The following is a 25088-nucleotide window of genomic DNA, read 5'->3' as shown; positions in this document are numbered from 1 at the left end:
ACCCGCCTAGACCCCCGGTTCCCACGTGGAGACTACGAGCTGAGGCCCTGCTAGATGTAGCCTTCCGGGACCATATACAGAACAGCACAGATGAATACTGGCGGGTTAACCTGGGTAGCGTAGACAGCATTGGTACCGCGTGGGAGGCATATAAGGTGGTCATGAGAGGGGACATGCTGATGGCAGTGGGGGGAGCCCAGAGAACTGTCGCGAACTCCCTGGCGGAGGCAGAGGGGAAACTGGGCGAGCTAGAAAGCAAAGCGGACGTAACCCCCGAGAGCCTGCGAGAAATGATTCAACTGCGACAGGCCTGTCTGACCCACTGGGAGACACTCGGGAAACTGAGCTACACTAAGCACGTTGAAAGGTCACACGCCCTAGGAGACAAACCTGGCAAACTCCTTGCCTGGCTATATAAAAGAGAGACCCCCAGCGCCCCTATCTGTCACGTGCGGAAACCTGATGGCGGCACTGCGCACACACAGGTAGAGATCAATGAGGTTTTCTCCGAGTTTTATCGTGACCTCTACTCCCAGACCCCCCTTTCGTCGGCCACCGGAATCGAAGACGCCCTAGACTGCATACAATTGCCCAGATTAGATCCACAGATGACGGAAGCCCTAGACGACCCCATTACACCTGACGAGGTGAAGGCTATAATCAGAACACTACCCTCGGGTAAAACGCCGGGTATGGACGGCCTTCCCGGGGAATTTTATAAGACATACGAGGAGACCATCGCCCCCTTGCTCGCACAGGTATACAACGAGGCCTTTGAGCGGGGCTCCCTCCCGGATTCTATGAGCGAGGCAATAATAATTCCTATACTAAAGCCTGGCAAAGATGGGACGGAGTGTGGAGCGTATAGACCGCTCTCTATGCTAAATGTCGATAGCAAAATACTCGCGGCACTATTAGCAAGCAGATTGCGCAGAGCACTCCCCCTCCTGATCCACCAGGACCAGACGGGATACGTGCCAGGACGCTCCATCACCGAAAATTTACGTAGATTGCACCACATCATACATGGCACCGAAGGGAAGCCCCAGAAGTACGCTGTGGCATCACTCGACGCCACTAAGGCCTTTGATTCGATCAGATGGGATTGGTTGTACGCCACCATGGTCAAGATGGGGGTTGGACCTGCCTTCCTTAAATGGACCCAATTGCTCTACACTCGCCCCACTGCCAGGGTCCGTACTAACAGGACCTACTCCGGTAAATGGCCCCTTCACAGAGGTACACGGCAAGGATGCCCCCTGTCCCCCATGCTCTACATCATAGCCGCAGAACCGGTGGCCGCGTACCTCCGCCAGGAGTACGGGGACGGAGGCATCAAGCTAGATGGGGTATCACACCTTATTTCTATGTACGCAGATGATATGCTGCTCTACCTGCATGATCCCGAGCTCCGCCTGCCCTACATCCTAGAGACACTAGACTGCTTCCACACACTTACGGGCATACAGATAAATAAAGACAAGTCCTGTCTCTACCCCCTAGCTGCTCTCCACAGTGAGGGGTACGGCTCCCTGCCTCCGCTAGCCCTCCAATGGCAAGCCACGTCCTTTAGATACCTGGGGATCACCATCCATCGCCACCCAAACACTGAACACATTCTTAATACGGTTAGGGCAAAGGACGCGCTAGAGAAATCCATGGGGTTCTGGGGGAAGCTCCCACTTTCAATGGCCGGGCGAGCGGGCCTCCTCAAGATGGTGGCGCTCCCACGCCTACTGCACTGCTTTACCAATGTACCCTTTAACATCCCCTCTACCTTCTTTAGAGATCTGTCCAAGCTCTGCAGGGGATTTCTGTGGCAGGGCGGCAGGCACAGGGTGGCACTAGACATTCTCCAGAGGCCTTACGAGAAGGGGGGACTAAAAATCCCCAACTTTGAGCTGTACTTCCTGGCTAGCCAACTAAGGCACGTAATGCACTGGATGGCAGATGAGACCACTGCTGACACTAGACTCCTCCAGCCAGCCCTGCCGAGACTGCTACTCAGGGACCTACTCTGGGTTAGATGGGGAAACACGCAACGCCTCCCTTACCTGATCAAACTTGGGACTCAGCTTTGGAGAAGGGCCTGCAAGGCAATAGGGGCAGCGGACCCGTATTCCCCACAGATCCCCATCGCAGCTGTCATGGCGAAATCCTCATGGGGTCACGTGGACACACGCACGCTGTGGGAACCATATGGTGTAGCAGTGCTTGGGGACCTCATCCAAGAGCAAGAATTTGTGGCTTTCGGCGACCTCTGCGAATCCACTGGCCTGCCACCGGGCCAGTTCCTGCTATATGGAGCAGTAATGACAGCCCTGAAGGAAAGATGGCCGGAGGCCGCCAATCGGTTTCAGGAAAACGAGGCTATCGAACTGTTGCTAAACGCTGCTGAAGGAGGCCATGAAACCTCCAGAATATACGAAACTCTCCTGCAGAGCACGACAAATGACGTATTGAAAAGCAAGAGTAGATGGGAGAGCGAATTGGGGATCGAATTTGAGGACAAATCATGGGGGAAAATAACACACTACCACAAGGCAATCTCTAGGAATGCCCGCCTCCAACTCATACAACTATATGTCACCAACAGAGCCTACCTCACGCCCGAAGTTATATCGAACTTCAAGGGAGCCACAATTCAAACATGCCCCAAATGCCATGAGCCTAGGGCGGGAATGACCCACATGTTCTGGAGCTGCCCGATAGTTCAGCAGTTCTGGAGCGGCGTAAGGGAAAAAATGGGGACCGCTGAGATCGAGCTGGTGACCGATGAGCCGGCAGCCTGCATATTGGGAAGCTACCGACGGACCAGCAAGAACAAGCCCCTAAATAAACTCAAGGACTTGGCATATATAACAGCGAAAAGACGTATCGCCATGAGCTGGAAGAGTGCAAGGGGACCGAACAGGGCCCTCTGGTGGAATGACCTCAAAAAATGGATAGCTGCTGAGACGGCGGCTTGGGAAACGGCAATCCAAACACAGAGACTGGACTCTAGCGCAGATTTGAACCGATGGGTGGCTTTAACGATGCCATTACTCCACCCAGTGTCACTGGATAGCACCCCGAACAGTCCAAGTGGCCCTGACGAGATATGAGCCTGAGACGCTTTCCTCTTGAGAGTTCCAATGGGGTCTCGGTGGGGGGGGGGAGGGACGGGATAGTTGGGATAGTTAAGACCTGCTGTTCAGGCCTACGAATATTGCACTGATTAATGATTGATTGTTCTGATGTTGTAAAACCAATAAAGAAATTTAAAAAAAAAAAAAAAAAAAAAAAAAAAAGAAGGCAGTCTGGTAAGTCTGGTGTTTAAGACTTGACTTGTGCATCAGCTCCAAAGGGGGTCCCATGAGTTTAGCAAGTATTACATTGAGATCCCATCATGGCGGTGAGATTGAAATCGGAGGGTGGTGTCTCTTTACTCCCTCCATGAATGCCTTGATGACCGGCACCTTCCACCATGATACCTTATTGTGGGAGGTGGTGTAGGCTGACAAGGACACCAGGTGGACCTTTAAAGAGTTCAATACTAACCCAGAGTCTAGTAAGTGGAGCATATAATTTAGAATGTGGGATGGGGTACATTAAATGGGGTTAATTTGTTTAGAATGGCACCAAATTACACATCTTCTCCACTTGTCGAAATAACAGTGTCTAGTATTAGGCTTTTGTGCCTCCTTCAGGATATCCATACACCTCTGTGGTAGGTTAAGATGTCCGAATTGTATGACTTCAGGAGCCACGCTGCTAAATTCATTGAGTGAGGTTGCGGGTGCACCGTTAATCCCCCGTGCTGAGTGAGTAGGCAAGTCTGCACGGAAGCTTGATGGGATCGCACATCACCAGTTTGTGCAGATGTGGATACCATGGTTGTCTTGAGCACATAGGAACAACTAGGATGAGCGTCACTTGTTCCTTGTGGATCTTGTTCACCACCCTGTTCATGAGAGGAGTCAGGGAGGGTTGTGGTGGGGGGGGAGCGTAAGCAAATTTCCCTGACCAATTCATCCATAGGGCGTTCCCCTTGGAGCCTGGCTGGGGGAAACTGGACGCTAAGTCTAGGCATTGACTGTTTTTGCTTGTAGCAAACAAGTCTATTGTGAGGAAACCCCATTGAGAGAAGAGGAACTCTACGACCTTTGTGTCTAGTTGCCATTCGTGTTCCTCTGGTAGGGATCTCTGCTCAATGAGTCTGCCAGAGAATGGAGTTCCCCTGGAACGTGCTGTGATAGGAATATTTTCCATTTGAGTGCCCATTTCCAAATTTGTTGCGCTAGCTTGGACAGATTTGGAGAACGTGTGCCACCCAGTTTGTTGTTGTAAAACATCGTTGTAGTGCTGTCGGTGAGGACTTGCCCTGACTGGTTTGCTAAGTGTATCTCGAATGCCTGAAGGGCCTTGAACACCGCAGTAGTTCCACCAGACTGATGTGGTTCTGCGCCATAGCATGAGTCCACAGATGATGTGCTGTGTGATGAAGGTAATTAGCCCCCTACCTGGCGAGTGTGGCGTCTGCTGTGATATTCGCTTGCACTTCTGGATCGTGGAAGGGTTTTCCCTTCAACAGATTTTCTCTTGTCCACCAGCAAAGGTTTTGTACTAGTGTTGGCGAAACGACCACTAGATCGTCCCACTGCCCGCTTGCCTGAGACCACTGTTTCGCCAACCACTCCTGCATGGGTCTCAGGCGTACGTGTGCTACCAGGTAAATGCAAGATGCCATCATGCCTAGCAAACACATAGCTTTGTGTACACTTATCTGACAGCCGTCTTGATAATGAGGTATTTGCAGTAACATGTTTTGGACTCTTTCCTCTGATGGAAAGACTAACCCCTCTTCTGAGTTTATTACAGCTCCTGGGAACTGTTTGGTTGTTATTGGCACTAGACTACTATTTCTCGTTTATGGAGAAGCCCAATTGAAAGTGAAGGTTGATAGTTCTTTGAATATTTTGCATGCAAATTTGGGGAGTCTCCAAGGTAATCAGCCAGTCGTCCAGGCAAGCGTACACTGGGATTGCTTCCCTGCGCAGGTGCGCTGCCACCACTGCCAGTACCTTTGTGAATACCCTTGGTGCAGATGCTATTCCGAAGGGTAGCACCTTGAATTGATAGTGCTGCTTTGCAACCTTGAACCGCAAGAATCTTCTGTGCGCTAGGAACATTGAAATATGAAAATAAGCATCTTTATATACAATTTTGCCAGGTAATTCCCCCCCCCGCTTTGGCAGAGGGATTACTTCTTGTAGCGTAGTCATGCAGAACTTTTGTGACTTGACATATTTGTTTGCAGAGCGTAAATCTAATACTGGGCGCATTGTTAAATCTTTCTTTGGCACAAGGAAGTAGGTTGAATAAATACCCTTGTTTACCTGGTTGGCCGGGACGATTTCTATGGCGCCCTTTTGGAGCAGCATTGCGATTTCCTCAAGAAGGATGAGTTCTTCCCTTGAGTGAGTCTTCTGTCACGGGGGATGGTTCTGGGGTTGTTCGATGAGCTCCACACAATAACTGCCCACTACGGTGGATAGCACCTATTTGTCTGAGGTTATTCCCTCCCATGCTTGGGTGAAGTTTGAAATACGCCCTCCTACTGGAGGGGCATGGGAGGACACCTGAAGCAGGTAGTCACTGTTTTGGAGGTGTGGTACCACCTCTAGACTAGGAGGACCTCCCCCGGCTGCGGGATCTGCGCTGCCCCCTCTGGTAACCTTATGAGGCTTTGCCTTGATTCTAACCCCAGGATGTTCCCTGATTCTGATTGTAGCCTGAATCCCTCTGTGAATTTGGTCCATGTGAGTGACAAAAAATACTTTTGCCTCTTTGGCTGTTGGGTTTATTAGTTAGCTGGCCCAACGACTTTAGTGTATCGTATTCCTCTTTAGCAGTTTTCAAGGCATCTTCAATGGCCTTTCCAAAGAGTACGTTTGGCTCAATGGGCATATTAAGAAGCGTGGCTTGCGTCTCTTGCTTGAAGCCGGAATAATTGTTCCCTCTGCAATAATCCTGCCCGCATTGTCAGCGGCGTCCAGATTACTCTTTAAAATGCAGCTTGAAACTGCCCTGCCTTCTGCAGCTACAAGGGCCAATTGTGTCTTAAGGGGTTCAGTGGCTGATGATAAAGCTGATACCTCATCCCATTTATGGCAGTTATCAGTTAATAACTCACCAGAAAAGTGGTGTTATTAGCTATCCTTGCCTGAAAGGCAGCCGAAGAGGCCACTTTCCTCCCCATCGTGTACAGCTTCTTACTCTCCTTATCCGGAGGTGCCTCCAAAGAGGCTAGAGGTGTTCCTGCTCTCTTCCTTGTTGTTTTAACTACAAGAGAGTCAGGTTTGAGCTGTCCCCTGATATAGAGAGGGTCTGATGGAGCAGGGCGGAAGAGCTTCTCGATGTGGGGGTTAGGAGTTTCCAGCTACAGTTGCATCTTCTGCTGAATAGACTGCAGGTGGGGAATGAACTGAGTGACAGCCTTCTTATCCCCCAAAATGTCGTCAACAAAGTCCTTGTCTTGTTGAGATTCCTGCGTTTTTATCTGGAAGTGCTCAGCTGCCTTGATGAGCATGTCATTTTGAAGTGGCTGGTTATCTATAGGCGAATCGGCCACAGGAGGATCCTGGTTGATGGGAGAGTCCATGTTATACATGTCTGGCTCTTCATCATCATCACCATAGTAAGGGTCTGCGGCCTCTTGAGTTACATAGAGGTTCTTAGCATCAGTGTCTGGGTCATACAGGTCAATGACTGGAGGGTCTTGCTGTGATGGAATAGTTAAGGTATAGGGGCGGGACCTCTTTGAAGGGGGTTGAGAAGCAGTGGCCAATACAGGGACCTGAGAACTAGAGGCCACTGTTGTGGGGTTGTGGGTAGGGTGGACTGAAGACTCTGGAAAGAATCAGGTTTTTTTTCAAAATAATTTGCCATGAAGCTCCTCCTTCTCATGACCCCATCAATATCAATGTCCATTGGGCAGAGCTAGGAATGGACAAAGGGTCCAATGGAAAACCCTGATCCCGAGGAGTGAATGGGACTTGTGGTGAAGGCTGGCCCTTTTTCTTTAGAGCTGTAGACAAGGAATCTTGTTCCTGTGAGTCTTTACCCTTGTGTGGGGCCTCTCCTTATGGGACCTTTCCCTATGAGGGGTCTTAGAAGACTTCTTCTTGGACTCCTTCCCTTTCATTAGGCCTTCTTGGGCGTGTTTATTAACCAAATGGACTAGTCCCGCCTGTATAGGTTTTTTAGCTGTTTTCGATGAAAAACATCGAACTTCGGCTATGGAATAATCCGAAGTCTCGTCTACTGACGTGCGACGTTCGGAAATGGATTTAGTCATGACATCTGTTCTGTCTTTTGACAGTCGTGGCCTGTCATGTGGTGATTGGGACCTCTAGTGCCCAGAGGACAGGAATTCTACGGACCTCTCCCCAGACGGTGTGCATGGGCCTTTGTCCAACAAATGTGTCGAGTCTTGGCTATGTGCTTAGTGGAAGGGGATGTGAGAGCGCCAATGCCGCCAGGTGTCGACCCCGTAACAAGGCCGCCGGCCTGTCTGATTGGGTCGGGGGCCTGGGCTTGGGAAACCAAAGTATCCCCATCGCCTTCGGATAACGCAGCGCTGCGGCCGTTGCTGAATGTCCCCTCCATGGTGGCCTCGACCTGCATGGCATGGTGGGCCTAGCGCTTGGTTAAACGGTCCTTTAACGTATTGGGTTTAAAGAGTTTACAGGCTCCACAGTTCCCTTCGACGTGATCCCGAGGGAGACAAAGGTTGCACACCAGGTGCTTGTCGACCCAAGGGAATTTTTTGTTGCACTTAGGGCACAACTTGAAAGGGGTTCCATAATGGAATGACACGGCAGCTAAGCGAGAATAAGGTACGAAAAGGGGTAAATACATTCTGAAATGTCCCCCCCCCCCTCTCTCTCCCTACTGTGTGGGCCAAAGCGGCCTTCCAAGGCCGGACAAATCCGTTGATGGGAGTCTTCAACGGTCTTTTCTTCACCGCTGTTGGATATTTGATAGTCAGTGATGTAGAATATAAAGGATAGGAAGAGAAACTCTCTCCAATTTGTATAAATCAATGGCGGTATGCTGAAAGGAGAACTCCACGAAAAAGTGTCCGTCTACGATGGCAGAAAAAAACAATCTGAGGGACCTCGACGCGTGAAGGACCATGGGTACAGTGGACATCACACCAGGGATTGTATTACTGGCATGCCCTGGCGACGTCCCTTTTCGAATTTCGAAAACAATTGTAATACTCTGCAGCTTCCACTAGATGTCGGCTTACGAACAGCATGTGATCTAAGCAGATTCCACAAGCCTCAGAAATATTGTTTTTGTAGAAGTAAACGTTACTAAGCTTTTACTTTATATGATAGGTTGATACTTTTCTAGTTGAGTAGGTTTCCTTTTTATGTTAGTTTAGTAAGTGGTATGCATTTACAATGACAGGTATCTTGTTAATTGATATTATAGTATCTGCAAAGTATGACACTTGAATGGTTATATTTATTTTGTTATTTTAGATTAATATTTTTAATTGTGTATTGCATTTTTTTGGAGGAAGTATCCTTGTGCATGTTATATTTTTAGTTTATGTGGTCATTTTGTATAAAAAATATTTAATACTTTTTTTAACATATAGATCTACATTTAACGTACTTTTGAATAATTATACATTTTATACAATTACTTATGTTTATGTGTGAAATTGTTATAATTTCAGGGTCATTGTATGCTTTTAAGTGTGTGGGTGAGTAAAGGTTACCATGATTGTGTTGGTTTAACGCGAACACTTGTGTACATTTTTTTTCTTCGAACAATTTAACCTTTTTTTTTAACGGTTATGTGATAATTGGTTTTGAGTGTTTATTTTATACTAGCATGTGTTCTAAGAGCATGTAGTATAATGGGGTGTGCATGTGGCATATGAGCATGTTGCATAAGAGACAGTGGCTTAAGTATATGTGCCGTAAGTGCATGAAGCATGTGTCATAGTGTGTGTCAGAAGAGTGTGCATAGTCAGATGGCGTCGTATGGAAGCATGTGCCATAGAAGGGCGTGTCCTATGTCCCCCATGTTGTACGTCCCCATGTTGTAGGTGCATGTGCTGTAGGTGCCGGTGCAGTAGGTGCACATGTTGTAGAGGCACGTGTTCTAGGAGCTTGGGTGATAACAGGGTGTTATATGAGTAATAGCACTGCATATCGTAGGTGTACGCATCATAGGAGTATGTTTTTTAAAAGCGTGTCATAGGGCCGTGTGCTGTATGAGCACATGTTGTAGGAATGTGCTATATAAGCACAAATCATAGGATCGGGTGTTATACGAGGGTGTATAGTAAGAGTTTATGTTATTAGCGTTAATATACACAATGTTAATATCACAAATGTACGTGTAGGCTTTTAATATGAAATCTATCCCCATTCTGCTCTTGCATTGTACACCTTCTAAAGTGTACATTTTCAATGAAAAGTATACATTTTCATAAGAAAAGTGTACATTTATTCAATCAGGGCCAGGGACCGCATCTCTCCGGTGCTGAAATCCCTCCACTGGCACCGCGTGGCTGCAAGGATCAAGTTCAATATTCTCTGCATAATACACAAGGCTTTCTGGGGCCGGGGCCCGCACCATCTACAACGCTCTCTTCCTAAATACTCTCCCTCTAGAGTCCTCCGCTGGTCCTCCTCCAACTTTCTGAGGGTGAGCCGCTTTCACAAACATAGATTGGGGCGTAGATATTTATCCTCTGCAGGTGCCTCCCTCTGGAACAGCCTCCCGGCCTCTCGCCGTCTTGAGCCGGAGAACCTTAAGTTCCAGAAACTCCTTAAGACCTTACTCTTCTCTTCCTCCTTCTCCTCCTCTCTCACTCTGTCCTGCTAACCTCTGTTCTTTTAACTCTCCACCCACCCACCTTTACTTTGCTTTTTACTTTTATTGATTTATACCGCACTATCCATGGACCCGAAGGCTTGAGAGCGCCAAAAAAACAGACAAGAAACATAAAATACATGAGGAAATAGCATAAACAAGTCATCCTCCCTCCCCTCCCAAACTCTGTTCAGTTTTTGCTGACTGGTTTCACCTCCAGAGCCTTACAGGTCCCAGGTCCCAGGCTCCGCACCAGTCTTTTGCACTCACCTCTGGCCCACTGCACCATGTACAGGATTACTGCACTTTCAGCTTATGCTCCATGAGCAGGGCAACGCCTCCGCACTTAATCCAGGCCCTGCTGGACTGCACACGTTTGTTCCCCCCACCTGCCCTTCCTCACACCTCCATCTGTACGCATGCATGTCCTAAATGTACAAGGACTAGTAAGTTTGTCTGTCCTGTCCCCCCTCTTTCTTTTGTCCTCCCTCATCAGCAACTGTAACACTTCATGCACTTGCACTAGAAGAAATGCCTTCAGGCCTAGTATGCTAGTTTTTTCTGTTTAGGTCATTCGGAAACTTCAAGACCTAAGAATGATTACTGCATTCCCTTGTACCCATCCTGCCTTGAAGCGCTTTGAAGCACTCCACCTGTGTATAAACGCTGTATAAATAAACAATTACAATTACATCACTTTAAATCTGACATCAGCTGCCCCTGATGTGAGTTTTTAGGAGATGTGAAGTGTGTAATGTAAAAACAGTAAAACTCATACACCGTGTACAGTTCATATGACATGCGTTTGATTTGAGTTTTAAGATTTTAATTAGGTAATGTACCAATTGCACCAATTATAATACTCATAAGCTCTGTGTACATGATTGCACACATCTGGTTTGAGTGTGTTGTAAGAATGTGTGTCGTAGGACCATGTGTTGTGAGAGTGCTTGTTGTAGTACCCAGTGTCGTAGGTGCGTGTGTGTAGTAAGAGCAGGTGTAGTAGTTGCAAGTTTGTTAGGAGTCCGTGCTGTAGGAGCGTGTGTTTTAGGAGTGTGCGTCATAAGTGTGTGTGTGTGTGGTAACTGCGCATGGTAAGAGTGTGTGTGATTTGAATGTGCCACAAGAGCACATGACATACATCCAAATGTTATGTGTAGTAGGCGTGTGTGTAGTAGGTGTGCTTGTCATTGAAACATGTATTATAGGAGTGTGTGTTTTAGAAGTGCATGTTATAGCAGCGCATGCTGTATGAGTGATGTTGTAGGAGTGTTTATTGGTGTGTGTGGTAGGAGCGCATGTGGTAGGAGCATGTGTCTTATTGCATGTCAGCATTTGTCGTACATTTACATGTTATGTGTATTAGGCATGTATGTATTAGGGTGCGCGTGTCATAGGAGTGTGCTATTCGTTTTCATATATTATACAAAGTTTTAATATCACAAATGTACAGGTAGGGTTTTAATATAAAATGTACTTGCATTCTGTTATGTATTGTACGCCTCCTAAAGTGTTTATTTTTGCATGAAAAGTGTACATGTTCGTATTGAAAGTGTTCTTTTTTCATCACTTCAAAACTCACATCAAAGTCAGCTGTGACTTGCCTTTGATGCGATTTCAGGAGATGTTACTTTTGGATTTTTTTGGCAAAGCTGTTCACGATCGCGCTGTTTGAGCTACACTGACACTAATGTTTGTTTGTTTTTTTTCTCTTCCCCTTCCCCTTCCCCTTTTTTTAATTTATTTTTATTTTACATTTTTAAAGCGCTCACACAGCCTTCGGGCATCGAGGCGCTGTTACAGGAATTGTTTTTTTTTATATTGTTGGCTTGTTACTATTTGGACTGATATATATTAATTTTATGATTGTTCTCGCAAATGTGCTTAACTAGTGACATACGAAATGTGGTTTTCATCTACTTCCTTTTGTGCTACGTTTACCTTGCCATGGCATTCTGTCCCCTGTGTTGTTCTATTATGTTTCACTGATTTTTATTTTTTCTCTCACGTAAAATCCAATGTGAAAAACTATTAAATTAAAAATGTGACATTACAGCCTCAGATGAAGAGCTACTTAAAGCTCGAAACACGTGTCAGGCTGACTTTCCACCTGAAATAAACTCAAGACTTCAATCTCTATTTGCAACCTTCTTGGTGCGGTGTGACTGGGACCCTCTTTGTTCTACTTTTGGAATATATCAACTGTAAAACTCATACGCTCTGCAAACTTGATTGCACCGCATATTGTAGGCACCTCTGTGGTAGAAGTATGTATTGTAAGAATGTTGTAGGAACGCATGTTGTAGGAGCATGCTATATGTAGTAGGCGTGTGTGTAGTAGGTGTACTTGTCATCAGAACATGCATTATAGGAGTGTGTGTTAAAGGAGTGCATGTTATAGCATTGCATGTTGTGGGGGCAGGTGTCGTGGGAGTGTGCCAGAGTGTGTCCCCCAAGAGTGTGCAGTAAGTTCCAAGTAACATGAGCCTTTATGTAAAGTTAATAGTAGTATTCTGACTTTGCCTTTTGTCCCAATTTATTGATTAAAATGTTGGTTATTACGTAGACCACACTGATGGAATGCGACAGTTTCCTCAGAAGAGAGGACAAACACTTCCAAAAACGAAACGGTAAGCCCTACTGACATGCACAGAAACTGGTAAATCTTGTATTAAATTGTCGGTTTTCGAAATAATATTTTTTTTCTATTGACCATATTTCAATTGAATAAAGGATCGAACATCATCGACAACTAATCTGCAAGCAGCAGACAGCTCACTTCAAGTAATACTTTTTCCATTCTAGATTTGTCTGCAAGTACACTATCAGTGTTTACGGCCAAGTTCAACTTCTAACAAATTGATAATTTTCCATTATTCGTCTTTTTGACAATATTCTGAGTGTGAAATCTTATGACAGTACTTCTTCTCTTTTTAATTTAATCTATATTGTTAAAATTACTCCGAACATTAACATTTGTTCGGCAACATACTCTTCTTCAATGGCAACCGGTCCAGCGGAGGAGCTATGGTACGTGGTATGATATTAATTTACATTGGAACTCTTGAGGGAAATTATAAAATGTACAAGAAAATAATGAAAGTTTTCTTGGATTGTGGAAATAATTGAAGGTTTGACATTTTCATTACAAGTAATAACATTTTTGAAAAATATAAACGGATGCAATCGTGACCTGTGTAAATGACTCGGGAGGATAGCTCAGGGGCAACATGCTCACCTTGGAGAGCAACACGGGTCTGATCCCCGGGTCCGCGCTTAGAAACCTCTCGGTATTAAGCGCGTTATAAATAACCAATTACCATTATCAAAGGCACCATACAAATGTCCAATAAAATAAAACAAAAAAATCGTCAATGTAGTAGTGTCATTCCCCTTCCAACATTAAACATTGACAGCAGTACGATTGTAGATCAATTACATGGATTATTCTATTCTCCAAATGCTCTATGTATGTATCTATACACTGTTGTACATCTAAAGTGCAAGAAATGAAAATCAGCATAACACTGCATATTTTTTGTGCAAATAATGTATTCTCTTCATTTTTTAAGGATGACAGTATTGTGCTAACTCGGACACCAGTTCCCTTTTACATTTCAAAACCTATTACTGTAAAAATGTTTAGTTAGTTATAATGGTCGACTTTCTCTTCATAAAAAATACATGTTTTTTAATTATTAAAAAAGTTTCTTTTTCAATATATTTACCTTTCGTTTGCGCTTGCATCACTTGTTGAAATTCGGCAAGCATACAAGGTAAATGATCAAGATGTAATCTTAGTTATCAAACAAACCAAGTTAAAATTACATTGTCTAATTAGCATCCCATGTTTATTGCATGTGTGGTTATGTACATAACTATGTCCATTGGCATACATGCATTCGCAATATATTTTCTTATTATCCCCCTTTACCCCTCATCCTCCCACCCCCTCCCTTTTCTTTCCAGTTACTGCACATCTCATGGGTTTGACCTGTGGGTTGACTCTGACCCTCTCTATCTCTCCCTTACTCTGTGCCCCCCCCCCTCCCCGGGGCATCTGTCAGGTGATCTCATCACCTCAGCGTCATGGCACATTCATAAGGGCCGTTGCAACATCGTGCAGAGGTCAACCTTTACAGCCATGCATTTGTTTGGGCTCCCAGAGGGAGTGTCTGTGAGCCTGCCCCCAATTAGTAGGGAAGATGGACTCTCTTGACAGTCATGGCTAGTCCTCTCGGGTGGCCTAGTCCGCTCGTGTGGGTGTATTTGTCAAGGAACAGGGCCCACTCCATCCCAATGGACGGTTTTCGGTCATGAAGTGCCCCAGTCAAATTTTCCATGTCATAAATGTCCCTTGCTTTCACCACCCAGTGCTGTTCAGTTGGCAGTGCTGGCTGCTTCCAGCATTTTACCACACATGTGCATGCTGCTAGCAGTAGGAAGTGCACCATGTGTGGGAGTCATCACTGTTGCTCATCCCACACTTATACGCCAAAGAGAACCAAGAATGGCTCCTGCCTCCTCTCACCCGAGTCTAGGGCTTGGATCCACCCCAAGACCTCCCTCCAGTAAATCTGCATCTTCTGGTCAGGCTCACCACATGTGCCAGTAGCCTGCATTCTTCCAGCACTTTGTACTGACCCAGTAACATCTTGGAGAGGCGGACGAGGTCTAGCTGCCATCTATATAGAAGTGTAATGCTGTGCAGTTGGTATTGGCATGCTAGTGAAGTGTAGGGGTGCTCATGCACAGAGCTTTCGATTGATGTTCCTCAAACTCCACCCCTAAGTCTCTTTCCCAACTTTTCCTATGTTTCTTCCTCCCCCTTACGCGCAGCAAGTAATGTTTGGTACAGCCTAGAGCTCAGCCCCTTGTGGACACTGCAGTGCTAATTATGGTCTTGGTGGGTGCGAGGTCTCTTTTGAGCTGTTTCTTCCATTTCGGTGATAGTAGGATCCCCTTTAACTGTAGATATTTAAATATTTCGGGAGCACACCCATGTGCTTTCTTCCAGGACACCCAGCTCCACATATTCTGCCCCCTTTACCACCTGTCCTACCCTCTTAAGGGCCGCCTCATACCAGTCCTGGAATCGAAGTGAGTCCTGTATGTTTGTCCCGTATCAGTGGCGTCATTATGTGGCTCATCGTGGAGGGCCATGGTGTGACACTTGCCATTTATTTTTTTGCCCTCCAAAGCTCCCACAATAGAAAGAGGATCATGTGGTTGCGTACCTTGCGTGGAACCACAAACCATGGAGCCCACATCCACTCCCCAACCGTCACTGGGCGCAGGAGGTCATTCTCTATGCTTATCGCCATCTACTCGTAGGTGTGGTACTAGTGCGCGGAACTGTGCTGCTCTGTGGTATACCAGCATGTCTGGTAACCCAACCCCTCTGTTGTTCTTGGGCTGTATCAGAATGTTGTAAGCTACTCTTTTTGTTTGCAGCCTTCCCACAGGAATTTGTTAATTCTATGATTTAACTCTCTGAAGTGCTCCTCCGGCATCGCTATCTGTAGCATTTGGTACCAATATAGGACGTTTGGGTCTAGGGTCATTTTTACTGCATTGAGTCTCCTTAGCCAGGACAGCGTGAGGTGCAACCATTCCTCCATGTGTGAGAATATCTTGAGTAACAGCAGGGGGAGTTCTCTTCGTACAGGTCTGCAAGGTTTCTCGTGATCCGCACACCCAGGTATTTAATCTTTCACCTCTCTATTGGGATCCCCAGCTCCCCCAAATCATCAACTAGGTTGTGCTCATTCCTCTCACATGGGAACAGGGTGGATTTGGTTTTGTTGACCTAATATCCTGCCACCTTTCCGCAGTCCACCGGGATTGCGAGCACACCTATAGTAGAGTTTGCTACATAACACACATTAAGAAGCACATCATGGGCGTACATACTGAACCTGTACTCTGTCTCTCCCACCTTTATACCCCTCACCCTGTCGACGCTCCTAAATTGGATTCAGAGTGGCTTTATTGAAAGGGCAAATAATAAGGGGATGTGCGATGGTGCCGTTGCAGCCGTGTGGCCATCTTGGTATGGGTCCGACTAGGTTGCTATAGGCAACGTCAGTGTTAGCGTCCTCTATTGTAGCTAGAAGTTTCCTGTAGTCAACAGGGCTCTGTGCAAATGTTGTGTTAAGGAGCCAAGACATATGAATGTGGCCCCTTGTGAGGCGGGTAAGGGGAGTAAAATGTCAGCCAGATGACAACCTAATAAAGAGCTAGGTTACAACGTTGGTTACGAATTGTGTTAAGGTGGCTGGGGAGGGGCAAAACCGCTGAATGTATTCAGCTGGGTGCCCCTTTCCCAACCTTATGTCAAAAAACAGACTACAAAAATGTCAATGTATCCTGGATGATACGTGAGATGGTGACCTAGCAATGCCATATACACTTGGCTAACAGACGCAAGCGCAATGGAGACGTTTGCCGCTTTGCGCTGAGCTGCAGACAGGCTGGTGAGTACATGAAGGCACCTAGATTGAATTTATTTCACACAAGTATTACGCTATCTCCTTGCGAGACGACTCGAGGGCATAGAAGTGCCCATTAGGACGACTAACGCGAGTGATTCTTTCACTGTAATAGACGTATAGATCCACTTACTAAGATCCTCTAGCCCTTATATGAGCCGCACTAACATGTGAGGAGGCAATTTACGGGTACCTCTCATGTCAGATACAGAATGCAGATTTTTTGGACTGTACATCACACAGTACGAAATCCGACAATTTATCTATTATTTTTCCAATAACATACAGCGGTCATCACTGCGCTGATCGTGACGACTGACTCTTCTCTGCCCCGTTGAACACCGCCCAGGAAAGAGACAGATAAGTGGAGACAACCTCCAGTGCTGTTACTGGTCATATCACATACAGCAGGAGTATAGAGTTTAGAATGAGACTGACACCATTATCCTTTAATACACAGGGAGTTATCTCAACATTTTGAACTATGAACAACAAGAATTGAGGTTAGTGCCTTAACAAGCATGACCAGTACAACTGGTACCATTACATGAAGTCACAGTTTCACTGACACCAGCTCTCTGCGTTATTTTGTAGATAGCAAATCAAGTACCGATTTTTGTTTAATGAATAAAGTACTGTAGGCCTCCAAGGCCCTGAGTATGGATTTTTGAAGAATTTGAAATGCGTTGGCAACTGTTAACTACAAAGGAGTTGATTAGGATAATCAAAATTGTTTTTGTATCGATTGTTTGATGCTTTGAAATGACAATGTGTGAACTTTATCACTATACCTTTCTGACCAAGCATGACTTGATATATGATATGACATTTATAACGCGCCTGTACACAAGTGTACATATTATGTTCTTAATGATGTTTGTTTCTAATATTATACTCTAAAACTCAGATTTTGTCTGATATTACTTTCAGAGCGACATTCTCTCACTTACTACATATATGAACATTGCAATGTTAAACGGGAAATCATATCGTGCCTCCTTCTGATATATATTGGCTTAAGCCTAGTCACTCTGCGAAGAAAACCGCGTTGCAAAGTTCCGATTTTATATCGACTTTGCTGCCATTTTAGGTTCAATCCGCCATTTTGATTTCTGTTCATATGTGATTCTCTGTTCTAAAATGGTGGACTGTGTTTCTAACTTGTAACCGAGCCTTCCCGACCTTTGTATCTTGTTAATGATTAGACTGTCCGAGGGCCGAATGTTTAGACTAGGTAATGAGACCTTGTCCTGAGCATGACTTGTGGTCTGTCTGCACTTACAAGCCTCATCCACGAATACACATCGAGGACAATACTAAGCAAATGTCGAGCGTGGACACTGGCAGACATACATTGTGAAGGGATATGTGCTAAGGCTTACTGTTGGAGCTAAGAATACACTTTGCCATTGTAACTTGTAGGAATTGCAAACCCAACTAATCCATGTGCATATTATTGTATGAACCATAAGTGAACTCGGCACGAACTCTAGACCACAGATTATTAACCTGTAGAGGGGCTGGACATTGTTATTGAAATGTATAAATATGCGAATGTTTGGATGTCCAGTACTCTCACTCCTCACTCTGACGGGCTGGTACTCATTGTGATGCATTGAGGGCCAGATAGCTATCTGTATCAGATCTGTGTTTTGTAACTACGCAGTATTAAAGATCTGTGAATCTTTATGGCCCGTGTTTGGTGTATTTCCTTTTGTGGTACTCGGCCTCGATATTTCCTTGCTTTTACAGATGGTGCCCGAATAGGGACCCTCAAGATTGATGCCATCTCGTTGAAGTGTTGACGCAGCTATCGGACCGGGATCGGACGGTGAGAAAGGGGGCCCCTTCTTGGATGAGACGCAATGCCTCAACAGTACTGCACAACCCGATCCCTGGACGGTGAGCCCGCGATCCGAGACGACATCTTGACGAGGGTCCATATATCGAGGCGGGCAGTTTTGCCTAAATCACCAACCACAAGGGTCCTTTGTTGTCCTTAGTAATCCGATCGGACCTCCTTTAGTTCTTTGATCAGGTGAGTCGTGACCCGATTCTTAAGTATCCTGATAATTTGATTTGGCGCATTGTACACGCGAGCACAATTATTGACCAGGTAACACCAGGAATCTGATATGCCTGAGAAAATGTCTGCCTGTTTCAGGGCATTATTCCGCAGAGACAATCTTTGGAATTTGGCCGTCCGGCGCCACAGGAGGGGTCGCCGGCGTGTACTATGTACTGTAAGCACGGCATTGGCAGTATAGTGTTTAATGATATTTGGCACAGACATGCTTCCGAACTTCAGTGGTCAACCAATGGTAGCTTTGAGATTCCTCATATAGAATATTTAGAGTCTATATTGTTAAAGAACAAAGCTAGACCTGCAGCGTTTGATGTATTACAAAATTGGAAGAAAGAAGCTATGCAGCAACTTAAAAGTAGAGAGAAACATGCGCGCCGACATATGTCCAATGCTGAGAAAGCGTTATTGTATGATCAAAACAGTCAGTCAGAGTCAGTTAGAAATATGGATAGGGCTTTTCAACTTGGTATTCAGAAAATATATCCGTCTAAAGATTTTCATGTGTCTGATGAATTGATTGGCGAGCTTCTAAATGAACGAAGGCCTGGTGCCACTGTGCCACCTCCGTATGTTCCTATTCCTGTTGATTTACCTCTTCCTGCTGTTGTTCCTCTTCCCGTAGTAGTTCCTGCTCTTCCTATCGTTCCTCCTATTGCTCCTCTTCCTCTGGTTATTGTTCCTCCTCCTATTGTTGCTTCTCCACTTGTACATCCGCCTTTGCCTACTGTTACGGGTTTAGTAGATTTGTCTCCTGCACCAACAATAGCACCTTTGTTACCGATTGTACAAGATTTGTCTACTCTTTCTCTTCCGAGTGGTTCTGTTCCGCTTGTAGTTGATAAGGGGGCGGAATCAAAGATTGTAACTCGCAACACTGTGTCTAAAGAGAGAAAGCGCGATTTGACTGCATGGGCTAGACAGTGCATGGAGAAGGGTGAACAATCTGATGTTTTTGCCACACTCTCTAATCTACAAAGTTTTCCTGAGAAAAATGTTTTTATTGAAGGGCTGGGAATTCACTTAGCTGTAATGTGGAATAGACTGAATGATGTAGATCTCCCACAAGGGTTGAGGGATCTGAATATTTTAGCATATTCAAGAGATACTGCGGAGAAAGTATATGAGCACGTTGAGAGGGTTTTTGAGTATAGAAGGGAGTTAGAAAGGTTACAGAATGAAGAAATTGATGGAGATAGTTTGAGTGCCATTTTTGTACAGAAACGGTTCTTTCCTCTTTATAAATCGATGAGTGAGGAGACACGAATTGTAACAAAAGATGAGATTACATGGATTTCAGACATGTCGATATCTCCCGTAGAAGTATATGATACGTATAGTCAGTATACGCCAGAAATGCAGAGGAAAGTGATACAGGTTATGGTAGAATACCTGCAGGATGAATGTATAAAAAGAAAGATTTGTTGTCCCGCAGAATTTTTGAATATCTATAAGAGAGCTTTTTCGACTGACACTCCTTCAGCAGCTTTAGCGCTCAATTTAGCTCTGTTGCTCAGTAAGCGTTCGGAGTTTCCTATCTCTCAGTTGCCTATGAGAGTGGTTCCTCCGACATTTGGCCCAAAAGTTGAGGTTCCAGCTAATGCTGCAGCAGGTATATGCCTATGACATTCCCGCACATTATGTATCTGTCACGCTCACCTGATTCCCACGGAGGCACAGATCTGGCTTCGAGTGCTGATGCTTCAATGGTGAAGCGCAGGACTCTGAAGATGGACAGGTAGGGCCCCTCTACTCTGGCTTCTCTGACTCGCAGGAATATTCCCCTGTGCGTGAAAAGGGAGTATTACCTACTGACGGAATAATGCTCAAGCCTCCCACTCCCTTCCAACCCTCCACGATTCCCTTCCACGATTCCCCGTGAAGTCTCACCTTAGGGTCTGGAAGGATGAGTTCTCCATCCTGCTTCTGATGCAGGGGCGCGTTGAAACCCAGTTACTTCACTGGATTGAGGTTTGTTGGAAGTTCAAATAAGCTTGACTATTCAGGTAAGGCGCTGTAAGAGTTCTGTTGCAAGTTCAAAAGTTCAAGCCTTATAATAATGTTCATAGTCTTATTGCAGCAAGCGCTAACGCTTATGTCTTTTTCCCCTTAGGGGCCGGGGTTCGGAATGCCGGAGATATGGCGCCGACCCGAAGTGAAACGTGCAGTTCCAAGTAATGACAGGTAAGTTCTGGATGAGCGTTCGGGTAATGTCTTTGCATTCGCTCATTCAATGTCTTTGCCTTTTTTCCCCATAGGGGCCGGTGTCCGGAATGCCTGGAAGCGGCAGGACCCGAAATGAAATGGGAATGACCCAACAGGTAAGTCTTAGAAGGAAACTGAGCTTTTCCTATTCCCTTCCTTCTCTCACCTTGTGTTCTTGTCTTTTTCTCTCTAGGCTCTGGGAAGTGGCTGCGGATCCGGATGATCGCTGCTGAAGACGGAGGTGCCCAGGAAAGGTGAGTGAAATGCAGCGCTGCAGCGATCGAAGCGAAATGCTTTTAAAAATGATGTCTTCCCTTTCAGGATCGTCGGTGTGATGTCTCTGTGATACAGCTTTAGCAGGTAAGGTCTTCTTTCTCTCCAATTCTCTCTTATCTCCCTTTGCAGGTGACCCAGGATGTTGACAGGCGTGGCTGAAGTCCAGATGCAGGAGCTGACACGGTGAGCGTCCAGCTGCGAGGAGCAGAACAACGCGAAGCGTGAGTTGCTGATCGGGCGTGGTTTAAATAGCTTTGGAAGAAGTTCCAGTTATGTATCCTTCCACCGATCAGGTATGTATCCTTCCCCGACCACACCCAGGTGGAAAATAGTCCCACAGGTAAAGTAGTTCTATTCAGGCCTCAAGAGGGCCTGGATGTAGCAGCATGGTCTGCATCAGGTAAGTGCACATTAAAACACTTGAACACATGTCTAGCTTTATGAGCCTGGCGCCTAAGGCGCCAGGACAGGGGTCCAACATGAGCCTGGCGCCTAAGGCGCCAGGACTGTGTCCAAAGGGCCCCAGCTTGGGCCCGCTGGCACTTCCCTGGGGGGAATGATGCCTGCCTCTGGGGTTGCTGGGTCGGACCTGGCTCCTTGGACAGTATCGCAGTTTGTTCACGTCCTGTTCTCAAGACAGGAAGTGAACACCATCAGACAATCCATCCCAGATATTAGAAAGAATCCGACAGGGTTCTATAAAGAGATAGAATCTGTCTTGCAGTCGTCAGTATTTACTCTGAGTGACATATATTTGTTATTTCCTGTGCTCCTACCTGCCGATTTGTGGAAACAGATTAGGACAGTAGATGATGTACCACGGTTAGGGGATACATGGGATAATATGGCTAGACAAGATAGAGAAAGACCAGCTGGCGAAAGACCGCTACAGGTAATACTGACTTTGCCTGATAGAATAGTGACAACATTGAAAGCCTTAATTCCTGAAAGGAGGATTGTCTGGGGCAAACTTACTGCTCGTGTCCAAGGAAAGTCTGAGGGTGCTACCGAATTCTTTAATCGGTTTGAACAAGTGTTTTCAAATTTCAGTGGACAAGATTTAAGCACAGAGTCTGGAAAAAGATTGTTTATAGACACATTTGTGCGTGGATTGTTGCCTGACATCCAGTCACAAATTATGACTTCTGAGAGTGCTTGGCAAGCTAAGTCTCAGTCTGAAATGTTGCATATGGCTCAGTACTATGAAAACCAAGTCAATAATGAGAAAGAAAGGATCGAAAAGAAAAAGGGAGACTTAAAAACTAAGGTTTTGTTACAGCAGATTGTTAGAGGCCCTAGAGGGGGTAATACACAGTTTAGGGGACAGTATGTTCCACAGGGTAATGCGCCGTTGGGTCCTGTACACGCGAACCAATGTGCTTATTGCAGACAAGAGGGTCATTGGCGAGATCCTCCAGCAGAGGTCGAATAACACATTTGGTATCATGGGTAGACAATCCAGAGGCCGCCCTGGGGCAGTGGGTCCTGGTAGTCATCCTGGCTGAACGTGTTGGAGTATGTAAATTAGTGGGGTCTGCTTGTTGCATTTTCTTACCGGATTCCTCCCCAATCGTCTTCGAAGCTATACAAAATCTGCACCTCCTTAGTTCAGAAGTACACGTTCCCGAGGGAAATTGGGATCTTAGGGCTTGGTTCTGGGACTTCTTACGATCTTGGGGATGGAAGCTACTTTCAGTTTTATTGATTATTCTGGGTATTCTGTTGTTCTGCTGTTGCTGTATACAATGTCTTCCTGGCATATGTTCAGTGTTAGGAGGATGTTGTGCACAGACTATGGGAACATTAGGACAAAAGGTACGTGCACCAGAAAGAATGACCAACGAATTTGTGTTGAAGGAAATTTCTGTCACAGACCTTATGGCGATTGAATTCTTTGATGATTGTGATTCGGGTTGTATGGACATTGAGACGTGGAGTTACTCGTAAAGTGACTAAAGTAGTTTGGCGCTTGGTTTAGGCCAAAAGGAGGGTTTGTTAAACGGGAAATCATATTGTGCCTCCTTCTGATATATATTGGCCTAAGCCTAGTCGCTCTGCAAAGAAAACCGAGTTGCAAAGTTCTGATTTTAGATCGACTTCACTGCTATTTTAGGTTCAATCTGCCATTTTGATTTCTGTTCATATGGGATTCTCTGTTCTAAAATGGTGGACTGTGTTTCTAACTTGTAACCGAGCCTTCCCGACCTTTGTATCTTGTTAATGATTAGACTGTCCGAGGGCCGAATGTTTAGACTAGGTAATGAGACCTTGTCCTGAGCATGACTTGTCGTCTGTCTGCACTAACAAGCCTCATCCACGAATGCACATCGAGGACAATACTAAGCAAATGTCGAGCGTGGACACTGGCAGACCTACACTGTGAAGGGATATGTGCCAAGGCTTACTGTTGGAGCTAAGAATACACTTTGCCATTGTAACTTGTAGGAATTGCAAACCCAACTAATCCGTGTGCATATTATTGTATGAACCATAAGTGAACTTGGCACGAACTGTAGACCACAGATTATTATCCTGTAGAGGCGCTGGACATTGTTATTGAAATGTATAAATATGCGAATGTTTGGATGTCCAGTACTCTCACTCCTCACTCTGATGGGCTGGTACTCATTGTGATGTATTGAGGGCCAGATAGCTATCTGTATCAGATCTGTGTTTTGTAACTGCGCAGTATTAAAGATCTGTGAATCTTTATAGCCCGTGTTTGGTGTATTTCCTTTTGTGGTACTCAGCCTCGATATTTCCTTGCTTTTACAGCGAGATCTCTCTGTTGTGGAGAGTTTAATTTTTCTTTGATTGAAGCTATACGATTGTAACAGCAGAGATGTGGTTACACTGAGATTGTTTGAACACATTACATGGTTTACGTATGAGTGAGTCTCCTACCTGGGAACCAGTTCTTCGACATATCTAAAGTGATCTGGGATGATATATCCCCTGGGAGTGCATGTAGGAGTTACCGGTTGGCGACAATAGGTTTTGTTAATGTATTCTCTTCAGTCTCGGGTGGTCTTGAGACTCTTCCCCCCCCCCTTTTGCACATGAAATACTTTGGAAGAATACAAAACCACTGAACACTTTGATGAACATTCAAGTAACAGTTGTTTTTGTTACTTGTACCATTGTAAGGATTACTATTAAGAAAGTTGTGCCCCCTACTCCCTCTTTTTTGTGCCATCATTCTTGCCTACATGGCATCCCACCAACCGTACCCATCAGACCTGCTGTCCCATTTTGTTCACGCTGGTGCAAAGATAAGCCCTCCTTTTCCCCGTACCCTATTACTCCCCGTTTCCCATTCCCACCTTATAACCATACAAAACATTACAGACAACAGTGCATTAACCATTGTAAGTTGTTAGACGCCCTCTCCTTCGTCGATGGCCACCTGGGGCTCACTGGTCCATGTCAGCATTCACATGCAAGCCTCCTCGCCCGGCTCCAGCAGACTCGTGGCTTCCATCATACGGCCCTGCCATTGTTGTCTGCTTGGTGCAAGCCTTAAGTGTGTTTTTTTCATTGAGTGGCTGTTCAGCATCATATTTACGACCACGCCTGCCTCTTCTGGGGCGTTGTGGAGTGGACCAGCCTCCGACATGATCGTGCTTGTCCGCTTCGTCCTTGGGTGCCTCGGCTCGTCTCTCCGCAGCCGAGGTTGAATTCTTGTTGTTAGTATTGGACACGGTTTTAATTATGTTAAAACATGTAGTCTTGTTTGATAAAATTATAATTTAACATGGTTTGATGAAGATTGTGTATATTAATAGTGACGTTCAAAGTAAATATGTGCTTGTGAAGAGTACAACTATTTTCTTATTTTTATTGTAGAGGTCACAATTGAAATAGGAACATAATATTTTTTCATTTCTGCGCTAAAACCGAAAAAGAAAGCTAAGGGGACCTTGGAAATTCGAGCACACAATGAAGAGACTCTTTGTAAGTTGTCACTGAATCTCTTGTTGTAAACATTCCAAGAATACACTATTATTTAAGCTTGAAGAAAAGATATGTTAGACTTGAAAGAAACAGAACTGGCAGAATTCAAGTTTTTATCTGCAAGAGCTGTCTAACGAAAATAACCTGCAGTTTACATTGTTAAAATGGAACCTGAGCAAGTAATGTAAGCAAAGTTT

The 25088-nt window shown here is 45.4% G+C and overlaps 1 protein-coding gene and 1 long non-coding RNA gene across 7 annotated transcripts in view; one reads left to right on the top strand and one right to left on the bottom strand.

The window, feature by feature from the left end:
• The window catches only part of TARBP1 (TAR (HIV-1) RNA binding protein 1), a 2688190-nt gene that overhangs the window by 1291882 nt on the left and 1371220 nt on the right, over nucleotides 1-25088 (bottom strand). The window lies entirely within an intron of this gene.
• Nucleotides 1-25088, top strand: part of LOC138467418 (uncharacterized) — a 146752-nt gene that overhangs the window by 120938 nt on the left and 726 nt on the right. Inside the window, exon 4 of the long non-coding RNA XR_011268099.1 lies at nucleotides 24784-24891. This is a non-coding gene — a long non-coding RNA (uncharacterized lncRNA). The remainder of the gene's footprint in view (nucleotides 1-24783; nucleotides 24892-25088) is intronic.

The sequence above is a fragment of the Ambystoma mexicanum genome, chromosome 4q (genome assembly GCF_040938575.1).
Source record: "Ambystoma mexicanum isolate Mex_15411 chromosome 4q, UKY_AmexF1_1, whole genome shotgun sequence".
In the NCBI taxonomy this organism is placed as follows: domain Eukaryota; kingdom Metazoa; phylum Chordata; class Amphibia; order Caudata; family Ambystomatidae; genus Ambystoma; species Ambystoma mexicanum.
The sequence above is the reverse complement of the archived record's forward strand: the minus strand, read 5'-3'. Positions and strand labels throughout refer to the sequence as shown.